Below are 19,905 nucleotides of genomic sequence, written 5' to 3' on the forward strand. Positions count from 1 at the left end.
AGACTATAGAAAACTATTTGAATGAGGCGAAACCTGACAATTTTTCCTAATCAAGCTTGCTTTGCTTCCAATAGCACAACAGGAGGCATTGGAAATGCCCCACTCCATCTCTGTGAAGAATAATTAAGCTGAGATTGGTTTGAGTTCTTTTATAATTATCCCTCTCACCATGCTGTTGGGTTTGAGAAGTTAATTATAACCATTTTCATGCCCATAATGCAGAAATGATCTCTTCGTTATGTACAGATTTGACAAGTCTTTAGAAGGATGTTAGATGATGGCGCCTGGCTATATATATTCTCTCCCCTTGATGGTAGCTGAATGTCTATGAGGCATTATTTTTAACATTTTAGAAAGAATTTCAAACATTTCTACATGAGTACAGAGAAGAAATAGGTGAAACTATTCAAAAATCAGTTTCATAAAACAAGATGTTTAATACAAGGTCAGAAGTCTTTGCAAATTGTCACGGGTGCTTTTACAGAATATATAGCAATTTAAGCTTTTGAATTATGAAACGTTTACTCCAAACTGAGGGGAAATTTCAGAACTAACTTTCTCACATAAAGTTGCATTCAAATGTAGTATAAGAAAATCACATTTTAGAAGTAAACAGAAATTGCCTGAAAGACCTATCAAAAAATACAGATGGATATAGAAGAAAATGATTGAAAAACACTTATAATTACAAAGCAGTATTGTGTAAAGACATAAAAATGATAATGTAATACAATTTCCCTCAAAAGAGCCACTACATTATAATGTGCTAGTCTGACTATAAATTTGAAAAATATTTTCAGATTTTGGCAATGATTTATTTGACATGCTATATTTCTGTATATGAATTTGTATAATTTATGTAGACTGAAAACCATACTGTATTAAGCTTACAATGTAGCTCACCAATTTACTTTTCATTGAATGATAATTCTACTGCCATAAAATTATCAATTTTTGAAGTTTCTCTTTTTAAACATATCTTTCCAAAACTAAGGATTTATAACATAACCAGTGATTTTTTTAGGATCCCTACATTGTTGTTCTGTTTTCTTCCTCTTGAGTTGTGAAAAGTGTAGTTACCATGTGTGGTGTGAATTTTCCTTATATAAAGATAGATACAATACCATTTGGCCTTCCAGAAACCAAACCAACTATTTAAAAAGTGTTAAGAAAAAATAATTTCTCAATTTTAGCTTTTGAACACAGATCTTATGGCTACTTTAAAGTGTTCATGATGGCAATTTAATTTTATCATGCATGAATACAGGAAAGTGTGTAATCACTATTTAAAATACTATATTCATATGTTTTGAGTATTGTGTTTAGGCCACATATTAACTTCATATTAACTCCAACATAACTCTACTTCTTTCATAATTGATTCATTACTCATATTTGTTAATACCTGAATAATGTCTTAAAGTTACCAAGTCTTACCTTAACAAATAACCTCATTTACAACAGAACTGCAATGATTTTCTATCTGTGTAAAACACTTGGGCAATAAACTAATTAACAAGGTAAAGTTTTCAGGTTTGAGTATAAAAAGACATAGATTTACAAGGATGACAATTGTTATATAATAACAGAAGTAGTAGAATAAGGGTGATGCTATAGAACAATTAGAACAGAATGATCTTGCCCAGAACATGTCACCAATTTCCTTTGCTCAGGAGCAAGATTTGTATGAGGAGTAAGATGTGTTTTGCTCCCAAGGATTGATACTCCTTGGTTCTCTGTACTACTCTCTGAGCTTTTGGTCCCACTCTCTTGAGTCCTTCTTACTTATTCTTAAGAAACAGTTCCTGTTTCTAGGTGAGTAGCATTATGACACTGCTTTGTGCTTATAGAGGTTTAGGAATCCAGGGATTTTTTTTTTTTACTTTCACATCTTCTTTTTTTTTTTTAAATTCTAAGCCCCTGGTGCTTTGGTCACCTTGAAACTATTTGAAACTTTGAAGATTTCCATGGACCTTACTCAGATTTACTCTATCAGACAAAATCTTCAAGTCATGTTGCTCAGTACTTTGCTAGGAATGTCACTTAAAGTGCTGGGGACCAAGGTCCTTAAGTTTTTAGAAGTACTTTGGTTTAGAAGAGGATCTAGAAGGCATTGTCTTAAGCCTTACTGATATTAACAGTCATATCACCACAGACAAAAATCTTTACCCTCAGTTCCTTCTTGGCCTTATAACAATTGCATACTTTGAGAACATTTTTTTCCAGATACAGAATCTTGAAAGAAGTTACAGATTTATTTTCAAACCCTGTAAGTCTTTTAGTTGAAATAGTTTTTTAAATTTCCCTTGAATCTGGAAAATTCTTTCTTCAGTATATTTCTGTCTCTCCAAACTTTATTACAGACAGTGAAAAGAGGCATTTGACACTTTTTTTACATTTTTCCTGGAAATCTCCATAGCCTCTTTCACAGGCTCATTAGATAAAATTTTTAACTGTTCATATTACCATAGGTAAGCATGGTGCAAATATCCTGGCACTTCATAATGTGTGTCACCTTTTGTCAGCCTAGAGTGACAGTTTTCTCACTGTCTTTTGAGTCTCCTCAAATTGTTAAGTGTCTTGCTGTTCTCAGACATTTGTCCCCCTCAGTGCCCAAAGAAAATGCAGAATACTTTAGGAGTGGTGTAGTTTTTAAATGGGAACATAATTTGCAACATAATTAAATAATTATGATAATTAAAATACCAGTACAACTTTTGACTTCTGTTTATATGCTGATATAAACTAAATGATTTTTCCCCCTGAACTTTATAACTTGAAACCTAATGTTCAATGTGATGGCATTTGGATATGAGGCCTTTGGGAGGCAATAAGGACCTATGGCCAGAACTCTCATAAACTGAGATTAATGCCCTTATTAAAAAAATAAACAAAGAGTCCCCTGTCCATATTTCTCAGAAGAAGATGATTTTTATAATAATTAGTAGCTAAAATTTGTCTTCCTAAATATAGCTACAATATATCCTTTAAAATTTTGGTATGTGACTTAGTCTTTTCCTGAGTTCTTGATAGGGATACCTAGGACATGTATCTCCAGTGTTTTCTTTTTACTAAATAAAGCACATATGGTCAGTTTTTTCCTGGTGCAAGTTTAATCTGTGTCCCAGGTATTTTATTATCTTCTATATAGTTGCTCATTTGGATTCTGTATCTTTTTTTTTTATTTCTAATTTCAAATTGCTAGCTTTTTAGTATCATCAATTCTGAATGCCATCTTTTTAATTAACAAAAAATAAAATTAAATTTCTTGAAATTTCCAGATTCAAGGAAAATATTAAAGAACTATTTCAACTCAAAGCACAAACATTTCATACCTCGAACCAAGGAAACCATAAGAGTATGCAACTTATGCAGAAGCAAAGACCCCCACACTCAAAGAGCCCTCATGTTTCATTTAATACACAGCTATTACTATCTTGAATTTCTTAATATTTTTGAACAAGAGGTCCTAATTTTCTTTTGAGAGGTTTTACAGAGTTTTAATTAGAGTTATACTTCCTTGTTAAACTTATCTTGTTCTTTGAACAACGTGATTTTTGTTTCATATTTTACAGGAGGTGTATTGTCAGGACCAAGTTCCTACTCATTGGGTAATCAAATATCTATACATCAGAAAATCACAGCATGAAACATTGGCAATTAACTGGCATAGAATATCAAAGACATATTCCATAATTATTTTTCTTTTACATTTTTTGTTAAAATCTTTGTTTCGATTTCCCTATAGTTACACCAATTTTTTATATTGTCTCTAAAATCTTATAATTGCCCTATGTCAATTAATATATAAATATTGTTGAGTCTTTGATATAACTGTGAACATAATATAGTTATAATTGCTTGGATAAAAGAGAACCTTTTTATTATATCAATTTTTGTAACTATTTTGGTCCAAAAGTCACTTGTATCAGAATTCACAGAATCATATTAAAGAAAATATAATTATGAAATGTATTATGAACCGAAATTATATATCAAGACAAATAATTCATAAACTTTCACATTTTTTTTCTGAGAAATATTTGCTTTACTAACAAAATTGGTGCACAAAACTAACCTAAAATAATTAGAAATACATTTTGAATATTCACTATTTAGTAAACCTTTAAAAAAATGTTGCAAAATTGCAAGTTACATAGTAACTAATCTTTGAATTACTTGGTAATATCAAGTATAATTATCAAGTAATTTGTAGGAACATGTAATTCCCCTATAATTATAGAGCTATTACAGATGCCCTGCAAAATAATACGCTAGTACAGCCTCACCAATCTAGAATCATTGCCTTCTTTTAAAATTCACTGACTGCAATATTCATGAATGAAACATCTGACTTCTAAGTGAAAAGCTCCAGATGCATTATGTACAATAGCCATTCTTTCAATCAAAAGTATAGCTTATTGTCATCATATGTAAAAAGAGATTCCTCCCACTACTGACTATAAAAACATCATGAATTGCTATTCTGCATGTCTAATTATTATATGAAAAATGGCATAAATATGTAAAATGATTTGAAATCTTATATTTACTTTTACTTTTTATAAATTCTTTTTTATGTGTACACTTCCAAAATTCTCTCTTATCAAGAATATTTGGAATTGAATGACCTGGTATATTTTGACAGAAATCCACAATAAATGAATATTTTCCAGAAAAATCAATAATAGAAATGGCACTAATGTAACAATATTTAAAATGGAAAGTTCTAGCATTTAAAGTCTAAATCAAGTAGATAATTTTTTTTTTCTGATTTATTTTATTTCATGGAAAGTACATATAGCACAGACTCCGGTATTTTGTGGAGGACATAGCTCTCAAACCTTACTTCATGTGGTCTAGTTTCACAGCCTTCATTTCTAGTTCTAGGTATTAAAACCAAAGGACTAGGGTTACTGTTAACGGCGGTCATCACCCCTCCCAGGACTGCTATAATTTCAGTTCACATTTTCAGTGTTTTTTTCTCAGTGCTTTATTTTTTTGGTCAATAGGGATTTGGGGGTATCCTTCTGTGATATCAATTATGTATCGCAAAAGCCACTCAAGTCCTGGAATCTGCCACATTGTCAGAAACAGAAACCTCCATATGAGCTTCTACAGATAAATGGAATAGAAATTAAGTACATGGATTATGATGTAAAAATTCTTCAAACCCAGTTGGCTTTCTGACTAATGATCACTAATTAACTGTATAGATTATTCTGAAAGTTTTATTATTTTACCCTAATATAGCATATCTGGTAAAAACAAGCAAAAACACAATCAAATAAATCCAAGTTGTTTCTTTATTTTTTCCACAAATCAAATTTTATTTCAGAACCTCCACTAAAGTTTTGAAGAACTGGTTCTACAAAATACAGGAGAATAATTATTTACCTTGAAGAGTTGAAGAAAAATTAGTAAATGGCACTTTTTGTAGTACTTAGTTAAACTGTAGTAACTTACATAGCTGATTTAAGGTGTATATTCATTTAATAAGTAGTGAGTTCTCTGAGTTATTTATTCTCAGTGAACCTATTTAGTTTTAATTGTCATTTAAAAACTTCAGCTTATATAATGTAAGACCAAAACCTGACATTTTTTCATAGTAAAAATTATATATGGAAATCATGATAAATAGAACAGCAACAAAGATGTGTTATTTATCTTTTTGTTCCACAAGACTAAGGAAACCGAGGACAAAACATTTGTTCAATAAAACAGATCACTGGCAATGCTACATATGTCTATGGCTCATGAGCTGCCATTTATTTTTATTCCTAAGATACTTCTAAGCTTCACCTTTATTCAGTATTAGCCCTTATTCACTTTATTTAAATTAGCTTTTAGATTATTTATCCCTGTTCTTAGGGGAAAAAGAAGAACTTGAAGTAATGGATAGTAACACTCTGGAATGAATGACAGCAGCAGTCTCAAATAGCATATTGTTAACAAACATTCCTATTCTTTTATATTTTGGCAAATATTTAAAGCTCGTTAAAATAAATTTCATATGGGAAACTTCTAAATTTAATGACCTACATTTCTTACATTTTTACATTTAGGAAGAGTGAAACTATACACATACAATATGAAATCACATCAGCTATTGCCAAATTTTTTTTTAGGTTAAAAAAAACGTACACTCTGAATATACAAATGATGAGAGGAAAAGATCTTAAACATCTTGAAATGCAGAATGGTAAGTGTCTGATTACCATTACTTCATAATTTTCTGTTAACTTCACCAAGATATAAAACAATAAATTATATTTACTGTTTGAAATTTCTAGTGTTTGAAAATAATTGTTGAAATAAATGCACAGATTATCTCTATTTTACCTAATTTTACCAGAGCTCCTACATTTTCACATAAAGTTAATATAACATAATTTCTCACATTTTTTTAGATTATTAACCTAATGAAGTGGAGGGTACATTACAGTGAAAATGAAGATGTCTGGATTCTAATTCTAGTTCAGAAACTAAGTATACATATCTTTTGAGTAAAGTATGTAACATAATCTTTCTCTGGGTTTTGCAAAACAGTTTCCATACCCATCCCACATCATTTGAAAAATTATAAAATTGAACTCAATGACCTGTAAGGTCCTAGATCTAATATGCTATTATTGAAATGCATGGAGATGTAATATATTTCTACACAGCTAAGATACATTGGTATTCAGTGTGTTACAAAGATTCCAATTCTTATTTATAAGACATGGATTCTAGGTAATACACTGTGGCATGAAATACATAATAAATACATGAATGAATAATGCCAAGTCCTTGATCCTTAATCCTTGCCAACATCTCTCATTAATTGAATAGCTAATTTTGAAGAAAGCAACAGCTTCAGTATCTGGCTCATTCCATTTAACTTTTAAATGAAGAGGTTCCTACTGTGAACTTAAAATCTAACAATTTATATCTAAGACAAAGCACTCTGTCCAAAACCTTCAAATTTTATCCTTTTAAAAATACCTATGTATTCATTTAGGAAAAAAATCTGATCAGCTCTTACCACTTCTTCTTGTTCATTATAAAAACAGTAAACATTTCAAAAGGTAATGTTGGGTAATTAGAACATATAACTGTTCTCTCAAAGTAGAGTAATAAATAAACTGAAACAAATTTTATAAGCAATATATTCTATGAGGTTGGATAGTTGAGAAACATAGTACTTTTTTATTTAAGAAAAAGTTTAGTCAATAGAAAACACTAGCAGATTATGCAATTCACTTTCTCAGCTGTTAAGACTGTGCAGTTTAAATTCTTAGCTGAGTCTCATGAGTTAAAACTTTATTTCTGTCTCTGTTTCACCATCAAAAATATGCAATGCATGAAGCAATGCCACATCATTTTATAGAGCAAATATTCACTATGTATAAAAATATGATACACTCTTGGTTTCTCTGGGTAAATTGGGTTTCTCTTAATATGTTATCATTTATTTAAGAAAAGAGAGATTATTTTGATTTTCTCACCAAAATATTTAGTCAGCAAAAGTGTTTCAGTTGACATTTCATCTAAAAATAACTAAAGATCATAACCTTTTTTCCATTTTCATCTTTTTTTGGCTTTTTATTTGTTTAGTCTTAATTTTTTATGTCTGCTAAATATAAGTCCTTCATCAAATCTTATTTTTTTCATTTTGTTTTGTTTGGGTACTGTGGATTGAACTCAAAATGTATCACTGAGTTACATCGCTAGCCAATATACTTATTTATTTATTTATTTATTTACTTACTTACTTACTTACTTACTTACTTTAAGGCAGAATCTCAGTTGCTTAGGACCTTGCTAAATTGTTGAGACTGGCTTTGAACTTATGATCTTCCTGCCTCAGGTTCCAGAATTGCTGAAATTATAGACATACACCAAAACATCTGGCCATCAAATCATTTTAAAATACTATCTCACACTCTATAGTTTGTCTACTCTTTTTATAATTATTGTTCTTTTTAAGTAAACTTTTATCTTGGAATATTTTTAGGTTTAGAGAAAGAAAAATCTCAAGCTTAGTGTTCCCCTGTACCCAGCACCAAATGTCTCCTAGTACTAATATCTTATTCAGTACTGTATATTTGTACAATTGATGAACAAATATGAATACATTATTATTTGTTAAAGACCATAATTTTTTATAATTCTTTGTTTTTCACTTTGCATCATTTTTAGTTTTAAACATTTCACTGAGGATACTGTTTTGCCCTTAGTTATCCTGTCTCTAAGCTAAGACTAGTTTTGGTTGCAACAGTGCCTTGGAATTTTCTTTCTTTTGATGTCCTTGATAGTTTTCTGGAGTACTCGGGAGGAGTTTTTGTAAAGTCCTTCAGTTTGGATTTTTCAGATTTTTTTCCCTTGTGATGCATCTTGTTATGGATCTTTGAAAGAAGGCCCACTGAGGTAAAGTGCCATTTCCTCATATTAAACAAAGGGTACATATGGTCATCATGGTCTTCACTGTGATGTTGACCTTGATCACCTGGCTGAGGTACATTTTTTAGGTTTCTCCACTGTAGTCTGTACACTTTTATCTCCTTCACATACTATATTCTTTGTAAAGACATAACAAGGTACAGTCTATACTTTAGGATGGCAATATCTGTGTAAATTATTTAGAATTTTTATATATTGAAGATTCATCTCTCCTCATTTACTTATTTACTCATTTATTTACTTATATAGGTATGAACTCATGAATAGCTATATTACACTTTGGAATTTTTTTTTTAATCAAATACCACTTTATTTTATTCCTGGATCATTCCAATGTTAGCCATTGAAAATTATTTGAATTGGGTTCTGGGTGTCACATACTGGTTTCACTGTGGTATATTTATTTATTTTTCAGTATTTTATTAGTTAGCAATATAAATATATAGGGGGAAAATTTCAAAAACACAACAGTTTCACCAAGCAGAAAGAAACGCGAGCAGTATGAAAAGACAAAGAAAGAAAGGACCACAAGCAATGCAGGTCAACTCAACTTTAGAAGAGGTAATAGCTGCAGCAGATGGAATGTCAGAAAAAGAATTCAGGATATACATGCTTCAGATGATCTGGAGTCTCAAGGAAGACATCAGACAGCAAAATCAGACAATGAAAGATCACTTCAACAATGAATTACATAAACAAATCCAGGAAGCAAAAGATCAACTATACAGGGAGATAGAGGTTATAAAAAACTAACAAACAGAAATCCTAGAAATGCAGAAAGCAATAAACCAACTTAAAAACTCAATTGAGAATACTACCAGCAGAGTAGAACACTTAGAAGATAGAACATCAGACAATGAAGACAAAGTATTTCAACTTGAAAAGAACATAGACAGCTCAGCAAGACTGTTAAGAAACCATGAGCAGAACATCCAAGAAATATGGGATAACATTAAGAGACAGAACTTAAGAGTCATTGGGATACAGGAAGGGACAGAGTTTCAAACCAAAGGAATGAGCAATCTATTCGATGAAATAATATGAGAAAACTTCCCAGACTTGAAGAATGAGACAGAATCCCAAATCCTAGAAGCCTACAGGACGCCGAATGTGCAAAATCATAAGAGATCCACACCTAGACACATTATAATGAAGATGTCCAACATACAGAATAAGGAGAGAATTTTAAAAGCTACAAGAGAAAGGAAGCAGATTACATTTAGGGGTAAGCCAATCAGGATAACAGCTGATCTTTCAACACAGACTCTGAAAGCTAGAAGATCCTGGAATAACATATTTCAAACACTGAAAGAAAAGGGGTTCCAACCAAGAATTGTGTATTCAGCGAAATTAAGCTTCAGGATGGAAGATGAAATTAAAACCTTCCATGATAAACAAAAGTTAAAAGAATTTGCAGCTAGAAAACCATCTCTTCAAAACATCCTGGGCAAAATATTACAGGAAGAGGAAATGGAAAATAACAATGAAAACCAACAGTGGGAGGTAGGACAGTAAAGGGGGGGGGGAATAATCAAAGAGTAAAACAAACCAGGTTTAGTAACATAAATAAACAAATATGGCTGGAAGAACAACCCATATCTCAATAATAACCCTAAATGTTAATGGCTTAAACTCACCAATTAAGAGACACAGGCTAGTAGAATGGATCACAAAACAAGACCCAACAATATGCTGCCTACAGTAGACACATTTGATAGGAAAAGACATACATAGACTGAAGTTGAAAGGCTGGGAAAAATCATATCATTCATATGGGCTTCGGAAACAAGCAGGAGTGTCCGTACTCATATCAAATAAAATAGATTTCAAGCCAAAGTTAATCAAAAGGGATAAAGAGGGACACTACATACTGCTCAAGGGAACCATACACCAACAAGACATAACAATCATAAATATATATGCCCCAAACAATGGTGCAGCTATGTTCATCAAACAAACTCTTCTCAAGTTCAAGAGTCTAATAGACCACCATACAATAATCATGGGAGACTTCAACACACCTCTCTCACCACTGGACAGATCTTCCAAACAAAAGTTGAATAAGGAAACTATAGAACTCAATAACACAATTAACAACCTAGACTTAATTGACATATATAGAATATACCACCCAACATCAAGCAGTTACACTTTTTTCTCAGCAGCACATGGATCCTTCTCAAAAATAGATCATATATTATGTCACAGGGCAACTCTTAGACAATATAAAGGAGTAAAGATAATACCATGCATCTTATCTGATCATAAAGGAATGAAACTGAAAATCAACGATAAAAGAAGGAAGGAAAAATCATTCATCACTTGGAGAATGAAAAATAGGAGACTGAATGATCAATGGGTTATAGAAGACATCAAGGAGGAAATTCAAAAATTCTTAGAGATAAATGAAAACACAGACACAACATATCATAATCTATGGGACACATTGAAAGCAGTTCTAAAAGGAAAATTCATTGCTTGGAGTTCATTCCTTAAAAAAAGAAAAAAACCAACAAATAAATGATCTCATACTTCATCTCAAAATCCTAGAAAAAGAAGAGCAAAACAATAGCAAAAGAAGTAGAAGGCAAGAAATAATTAAAATCAGAGCTGAAATTAATGAAATCGAAACAAAAGAAACAACTGAAAAAATTGATAAAACTAAAAGTTGGTTCTTTGAAAAAATAAATAAAATCGACAGACCCTTAGCCATGCTAAAGAAGAGAAGAAGAGAGAGAACTCAAATTACAAGCATGCAGGATGAAAAAGGCAATATCACAACAGACACTTCAGAAATACAGAAGATAATCAGAAATTATTTTAAATCCTTATACTCCAATAAAATAGAAGATAGTGAAGGCATCGATAAATTTCTTAAGTCATATGATCTGCCCAGATTGAGTCAGGAGGATATAGACAACCTAAACAGACCAATATCAATTGAGGAAATAGAAGAAACCATCAAAAGAATACCAACTAAGAAAAGCCCAGGACCGGATGGATATACAGCAGAGTTTTACAAAACCTTTAAAGAGGAACTAATACCAATACTTTTCAAGCTACTTCAGGAAATAGAAAAAGAGGGAGAACTTCCAAATTCATTCTACGAGGCCAACATCATCCTGATTCCTAAACCAAAGACACTTCAAAGAAAGAAAATTACAGACCAATATCTCTAATGAACCTAGATGCAAAAATCCTCAATAAAATTCTGGAGAATCAGATAGAAAAACATATCAAAAAAATTGTGCACCATGATCAAGTAGGATTCATCCCTGGGATGTAAGGCTGGTTCAATATACGGAAATCAATAAATGTTATTCACCACATCAATAGACTTAAATATAAGAACCATATGATCATCTCGATAGATGTGGAAAAAGCATTCGACAAAGTACAGCATCCCTTTATGTTCAAAACTCTAGAAAAACTAGGGATAACAGGAACATACCTCAATATTGTAAAAGCAATCTATGCTAAGCCTCAGGCTAGCATCATTCTGAATGGAGAAAAATTGAAGGCATTCCCTCTAAAATCTGGAACAAGACAGGGATGCCCTCTCTCACCACTTCTGTTCAACATAGTTCTCAAAACACTGGCCAGAGCAATTAGACAGACGAAAGAAATTAAAGGCATCAAAATAGGAAAAGAAGAACTTAAATTATCACTATTTGCAGATGACATGATTCTATACCTAGCAGACCCAAAAGGCTCTACAAAGAAACTATTAGAGCTAATAAATTAATTCAGCAAAGTGGCAGGATATAAAATCAACACGCATAAATCAAAGGCATTCCTGTATATCAGCGACAAATCCTCTGAAATGGAAATTAGGACAATCACTCCATTCACAATATCCTCAAAAAAAAAAAAAAAATAAAATACTTGGGAATCAACCTAACAAAAGAGGTGAAAGACTTATACAATGAAAACTACAGAACCCTAAAGAGAGAAATAGAAGAAGATCTTAGAAGATGGAAAAATATACCCTGTTCATGGATAGGCAGAACTAAAAGCATCAAAATGGCAATATTACCAAAAGTTCTCTATAGGTTTAATGCAATGCCAATCAAAAATCCCAACGGCATTTCTTGTAGAAATAGAGAAAGCAATCATGAAATTCATATGGAAAAATAAAAGACCCAGAATAGCAAAAACAATGCTAAGCAGGAAGTGTGAATCAGGCGGTATAGCGATACCAGACTTCAAACTATACTACAGAACAATAGTAAAAAAAACAGAATGGTACTGGTACCAAAAAAGGCGGGTGGACCAATGGTACAGAATAGAGGACACAGAAACCAATCCACAAAACTACAACTATCTTATATTTGATAAAGGGGCTAAAAGCATGCAATGGAGGAAGGATAGCATCTTCAACAAATGGTGCTGGGAAAACTGGAAATCCATATGCAACAAAATGAAACTGAATCCCTTTCTCTCACCATGCACAAAAGTTAACTCAAAATGGATCAAGGAGCTTGATATCAAATCAGAGACGTGGCGTCTGATAGAAGAAAAAGTTGGCTACGATCTACATACTGTGGGGTCGGGCTCCAAATTCCTCAATAGGACACCCATAGCACAAAAGTTAATAACTAGAATCAACAAATGGGACTTACTCAAACTAAAAAGTTTTTTCTCAGCAAAAGAAACAATAAGAGAGGTAAATAGGGAGCCTACATCCTGGGAACAAATCTTTACTCCTCATACTTCAGATAGAGCCCTAATATCCAGAGTATACAAAGAACTCAAAAAAATTAGACAATAAGATAACAAATAGCCCAATCAACTAATGGGACAAGGACCTGAACAGACACTTCTCAGAGGAGGACATACAATCAATCAACAAGTACATGAAAAAATGCTCACCATCTCTAGCAGTCAGAGAAATGCAAATCAAAACCACCCTAAGATACCATCTCACTCCAGTAAGATTGGCAGCCATTATGAAGTCAAACAACAACAAGTGCTGGCGAGGATGTGGGGAAAAGGGTCCACTTGTACATTGCTGGTGGGACTGCAAATTGGTGCAGCCAATTTAGAAAGCAGTATAGAGATTTCTTGGAAAGCTGGGAATGGAACCACCATTTGACCCAGCTATTCCCCTTCTCGGTCTATTCCCTAAAAACCTAAAAAGAGCATGCTTCAGGGACACTGCTACATCGATGTTCATAGCAGCACAATTCACAATAGCAAGACTGTGGAACCAACATAGATGGCCTTCAATAGACGAATGGATAAAAAAAAATGTGGCATTTATACACAATGGAGTATTACTCTGCATTAAAATATGACAAAATCATTGAATTTGCAGGGAAATGGATGGCATTAGAGCAGATTTTGCTAAGTGAAGCTAGCCAATCCCTAAAAAACAAATGCCAAATGTCTTCTTTGATATAAGGAGAGTAACTAAGAACAGAGTAGGGTCGAAGAGCATGAGAAGAAGATTAACATTAAACAGGGATAAGAGGTGGGAGGGAAAGGGAGAAAGAAGGGAAATTGCATGGAAATGGAAAGAGACCCTCAGGGTTATACAAAATTACATACAAGAGGAAGTGAGGGGAAAGGGAAAAATAATACACGGGGGAGAAATGAATGACAGTAGAGGGGGTAGAGAGAGAAGAGGGGAGGGGAGGGGAGGGGAGGGGGGATAGTAGAGGATAGGAAAGGCAGCAGAATACAACAGACACTAGTATGGCAATATGTAAATCAATGGATGTGTAACTGATGTAATTCTGCAATCTGTATATGGTGTAAAAATGGGAGTTCATAACCCACTTGAATCAAAGTGTGAAATATGATATATCAAGAACTATGTAATGTTTTGAACAACCAACAATAAAAATTAAAAAAAAAAGAAAATGCTAAAGTTCCTGCTAATTATTAGAACCATTGCCAGCACAGTAGATGAGATTTCCTATTCTTCTATGTTCTTTTCAGCAAGTAGTATCACGTGTTTCATGGGGTTTCCTATCTTAATAGGTACTTAATAGTATCTTATTTTAATTTTCAGTTGCTTCATTCTGTCAACCTAAATATTTTCTTTTTTAATCAGAGTTTCTCCAAAGAATAATGGTATTTATTTAGGAATCACAGGGCATTGCAATGGGAATATGGATTATGTGATAAACTAGGGGCACACTCAAGGAGGTTGAACTCAGGAGAGCCTTTTAAATACAAAAATAAGGAGAATTTCATAAGAGACTCTGAAACAAAAATCCTCAGGCACAGTGATTATTACTAAGAGCTTCATTAGTCTGTAGTTGAATAGTCATGAGGCAAATATCTTTGTCAAAGTATTTCTTGCATAAGACTGTGGTGGCCTCTATGCAAGATTGGGGTTCTGTAAGAATCTTTTGTGACAGTTACTATTAGGCAATGATGTTTAAAAATGTTCCTTTATCACCTCCCAAATTCACTTATTTTTTTTTGTCGTTAAATTTGACATAAATTTATCCATTTGTATTCTGACAATTTTAACATTTCTTTTAAAATGTTATATTAATTTGGCAGAGGTTTTGGCATTTATTTTGGATTTCTATATCAAAAATCATGCTGAATATTACTCAGCCTTAAAGAAGAATGAAATGATGGCATTTGCTGGTAAATGTGTGGAACTGGAGAATGTCCTGCTAAGTGAAATAAGTCAATCCCCAAAAACTAAAGGCCAAAATTTTTCTCTGATATGAGGATGCTAATTCATAAGAGGCAGGGGGGCTAGGGAAGAATATAGGTACTTTAGTAGAGGGGAGGGATGGGGTTTGGGGGTAGGAAAGGTAGTAAAATGAATCTAACATTATTAGCCTGTGCACATATATGATTACACAACTGGTGTTAATCTACATCATGCAAAATGAGAAGAATGAGAAATTGTACTCCATTTATGAATAAGGTGTCAAGGTACATTCTATTGTCATGTATGATTAATTAGAACAATACTAAAATGTACTCCAAGTTTGGAGAATAGACTGTTGCTTTAATACCAGCATATTTTAATTATTCAGCAATCAGAATCAAAGTAATGGAAACAATAGAAGATATCCACTTGCTGTCACATATACTGTAAAAATATCTTGGCTTTTCTCAAGATGTTTTTAAGATAACAAATAGAATAATGAGAATTTTCAAAACTAAAATTATTTTAAAAATAACTTTCTTGAGAAAACTTTATTGAGATTAATACTCCAGTTCCAAACTCAATAAAAATGCTATGCTTGTTATTCCAGTTTTTAAATTTTTAAATGTTCTTTAATGAAAATTTTCATTAAAAGAATTTAACACTAAATTCTACTACTATTCTTATCAACTAGATTTAAATGTTAAGAATGTTTTCTTGGACTTGCTTTATGCACAGATCTCCCATTTATCTATACATATTTTCATTTATGATTTTACTTTTCTTTTTGAGGCATTTAAAAAAGTAGCAGATATTTACATAGGTTATCATAAAATTTTCAGCAATAATATAATTAACTGAATGGATTATTCTCTTTGTCTACAATAATTTAAGATAAAATTTGGAAGCAATAAAATGTATATGTAAGTGGAGCATTTGATAAGTTCTGACAAATGACTACACCTATGCAAACCAAGTCCCCTTTGAGGTATAGAACAATACCCTTGAGTATATGTCTAGGATTAGAATTATTGGGTTATGTAGTTGTAGAATTCAAGAAATTTTTCCATTGTAGTTGTTAAGACTTTACTTTTTTGCTAACAATGTTTGACAACTGTACTCAACCTAATCTTTCCAAAATTTGATATTGTCAGTGTTATTAATGTTAGTCATTCCTATAGGGTACAGTGATACCATATATATTTTATTTCATTTTTCACTGATAACTAGTGATGTTGAATAGCTTTTATATGCTTGTTTTTCATATACATTTTACTATATAAAATGTATTTTCAAAAATTTTGTAGATTTTTGAAGGATTGTTGGTATTGAATTGTAAGAGTTTTGCAAATATTTTGATGTACAGAAGACTTTATTTTGGTCAAGTCTAATTTATTATTATTTCACATATCATTCCTTGTCCTAGGTCTTGTCCGCTCATAAGAAACCTTTGCCTCCATGTAAAATAGACATTCCTTCTTATTTTATTCTAGAAATATGTATGAACAGTTATGTTTACATCTAAAATTCATGGTGAAGTAACTTTTCATTGCATTGTGAGGCATAAGTGGAAATTTTGTTTTGTTTTGTTTTGTTTAATGTTATTCCAGTACCATTCATTAAATAAATTCTTTTCATGGGATGAGGAGCCTCCATAGTCTTAATGATTCTCTAGTATCAGAAAAAAAGCTGTTTTACTTATGATTACTGTACATTCCAATGAAAAGATGCAGGTTAAAATCATCAAATAATAAAGAAATATGGGGAAAAAGTCCAAAAGAAACCAGGAACCATTTTTTTTTTTTTTTATTCTAGGTTTAACCTACTGTACAATTACTATCTTCCCTACTGGAATCTGAATTTTAAAGTTCATTAAAATGACTCCTAATCTCTATTGTTTGAGCTTGTTTTTCAGAACTTTTCAGTCTGGATAATTTAGAGCCCAGTGATTCAGGTGATTTCTCAATATCTGAAGGTTTTGTTTTATAGGGCGATAACTTTCTTAGAGTTATATGAGTTTCTTTCAAATAAGGCACCTATTGTTCCAAACAATCTTCTTTGGAAAGTGGAAACTTCTCTGAGCACAGGATGTGATTTACTGGTTGACAATGACCATTTGAATCAGTACACTTTGTAATAGTGATTTTACAGTCAGAATTTTCTAAGTGTTTCTTGTCTTTTTCAGTCAATTGTCAGGCTCTTCTTGAGGACTAAGATTGGTAATGATTTCAATATCAGTTTCTTCCATTTCTGTATCTAGAGGATTTTTTCCGTAGTGCCTTTTAAACTTCTCTAAAGATCCTAGTTGTGAAGTCAAGCTTAGCTTCTTATGGCCTAAAAGTTTGGATAAACCAATCAATTTATGTTTTCTTAATATCATTTGAAACATGTCTACACCAAGGAAAGGAAGAGGATGTATCAAGAAGTAAGCAACCTGTGTGTGATTCTTTATCAGCTTCCTGAAAAACAGTAACAATTTTACATTTTCCTATAGGTTTGTTTTCTAGCCCATAACTTGTATTTTGTCCTCAAATTTTTTTTTTTTTGCTCAAAAAAAATTTGGGGCAGATTCTTTACTTAGAGTGCTGGTTAAACCTTCGATGTCTGGAGTCTCAACTATGACATGTTCTACTTCTAAATATTTTGGGGGCACTTGTAGGACCAGATTGAACATAATTTTTGAATGAATGTTCTGCTTCAGTTGATTTAGTTTGGTCATTTTTGTAGCACATGATTTATAAAGCCAGTAGAACACAATTTTACTTGTCCATAATAAAAACATTTTTTCTTCCACAATTACTGGGTTCTTTTTTCTCTCTGAGCACTATGCATGCTCAGTAATCCTGTCTCAAAAGGCAGGGATTGGCATCCCATTTCAGTAGCATCTTCAAATCTCTCTAGTTGATTCTGAATTATTTTACTTTTCAAGATGTTGGCAGCCATGCCACTAACAGTAGTACTTTCTTTTTGTGTTTCTAAATCTACCCCACTTTCCTCAAAGTGATCTTATGTCTGAAAAGGACTTGAAAATATTTCTGAACTGGTTCCACATGGACTTTCTACAGGGTTATGTTCCAAGCAAGATTTTTTTGTGTTTCTCATTTTCTCCTGATTCTGATACTTCAACTGTCTCTTATTCTAACATCCTTGATTCTAAGAAACAGCTATCTTTGTTATGTAATGACAACTCTGTCATTTTAGTGTGGCTGTGGTCATCTGATTCTTAAGTGTACAAAAATGAGTAATTTCTTTCTTCTGATAGCTTCTGACTCCCTAGAATTCTGTATGTTTATGTTTTCTATAGTAGCTTTTCTTCTCCCAGCTTTTGACTGCAAATCAAGCATTTCATAGGAATCCAAAATATTATTACATGCATCCTGGAAACCACTTTAGTCATGCTTCTCATCTAAGGACACATGTTTCTAAAGAGTAGCACCAAATAAATCAAAATCATTATCTTCACTGAATTCTTAATGTCCTCACTTGATAATTCAAAATATTTTTTTCTTGCTTTAAAAACATTTTCACTCCTTCCTGAATACAAATCTAGAAAGTATTCCTGCTCTGAAACTCAATCAGAGTTTTTGCTGGCTCCATGTACATGTCATACTGACAGACTGGCACTGCATGTTGATGATATAAATCCCACAGAGTTCTGGGCTACACTGATGCTGAGGACTTGAAGTCATTTTTCTATTGGCAGAACCATTTTTTGGCTTGTATGTAGTACTTCCTTTTCTTAATAAAAAGTCAATACTAGTCTTCTGTTTGCAAACAAAAACTGCATATTCTTATCATAGTATGCTTCAGAGCTGATATAGCCACTAAACTCAAACTCCTTATATTTAAAATGTATTTCTTTTAACTTTGGGGACTTGCCCAATCCATAAATTTGACAAAACTGGGAACATGTCTTTGGTTTTAAGGAGTTGAAGAACCATAGAACCAGAAACATCATTTCTCAAACAGAAAAAATAAAAAATGGAAGAGTGCATGAGTGAGAGAGCCTCTACCCTCTCACTTACTAACCTTCTCAAACTCCAGTTTAGGATCCATGCATTTCCCCCTCATGGGTAAGTGGTAAAATAGGGTATGTACTGTTATGGCTGTCCCTACACTTGGTCTAGTCAAGTCAGCTTCACAAACTTTTAAGGCTTTTTCCATTCTGAACAGTTCCACAGAAGTTTTCATTGTCCTGTTTTTCTTGGATGAAATTTCCACAGCAATGGCCATCTTAGTCAAGCTTGCCAAAGCCTCCCATAAAACCTGGGGTTCTCCAAGTCCTCTACCAAGTTGCATTTACTAGTGAAATAATGATTTCCCACCTTGTCCACATCATCACTCCCCATCCCAAATCCATTGTCTATTCCTTGAACTTGGAAGATCTCCATATTCACCCTGATGGCCACACAGTTTGCTTCAGCATTAATATTGTTGAGGGCAAGTTCCTTAACACATTGGCCTAAGGAGCTTGTAGCCAAATGAGAATGCAATTTGACTTGTACTTCAACTGACAAGCACTTGATCATGGCAGGTAGAGGCAGTGAGAATGCCAGGCACTGATTCCCTGACTGGAAATAACTGCCTCCAAATGCCTTTCACCAACTCTTGGATATCAACTGCCTCACACTCTGAAAAAAAAAAAAAAAATGCCCGGCACTAATTTTAAGCTTCCCTTTTACAGTGCAGCTCCATAAATGTTCTCAATTGTCTAAGCAATGATATGTGGCAATATATTCAAAGTATTACCAGTCAGGAAGATCACCTGAGCTTCTCCAGAGATTTTATTAATGGTCATTCACATAGATATTCAATACCTGTATGACTGATCTCACCTATTG

The 19,905-nt window shown here is 32.7% G+C and overlaps 1 pseudogene; it reads right to left on the bottom strand.

Moving 5' to 3' along the window:
• Positions 1 to 16,926: 16,926 nt before the first annotated feature.
• LOC114082268 (DNA mismatch repair protein Mlh3-like) lies at positions 16,927 to 19,593 on the bottom strand (annotated as a pseudogene).
• Between the last annotated feature and the right edge of the window lie 312 nt (positions 19,594 to 19,905).

The sequence above is a fragment of the Marmota flaviventris genome, chromosome 7 (assembly GCF_047511675.1).
Source record: "Marmota flaviventris isolate mMarFla1 chromosome 7, mMarFla1.hap1, whole genome shotgun sequence".
NCBI classification, from domain to species: Eukaryota; Metazoa; Chordata; class Mammalia; order Rodentia; family Sciuridae; genus Marmota; species Marmota flaviventris.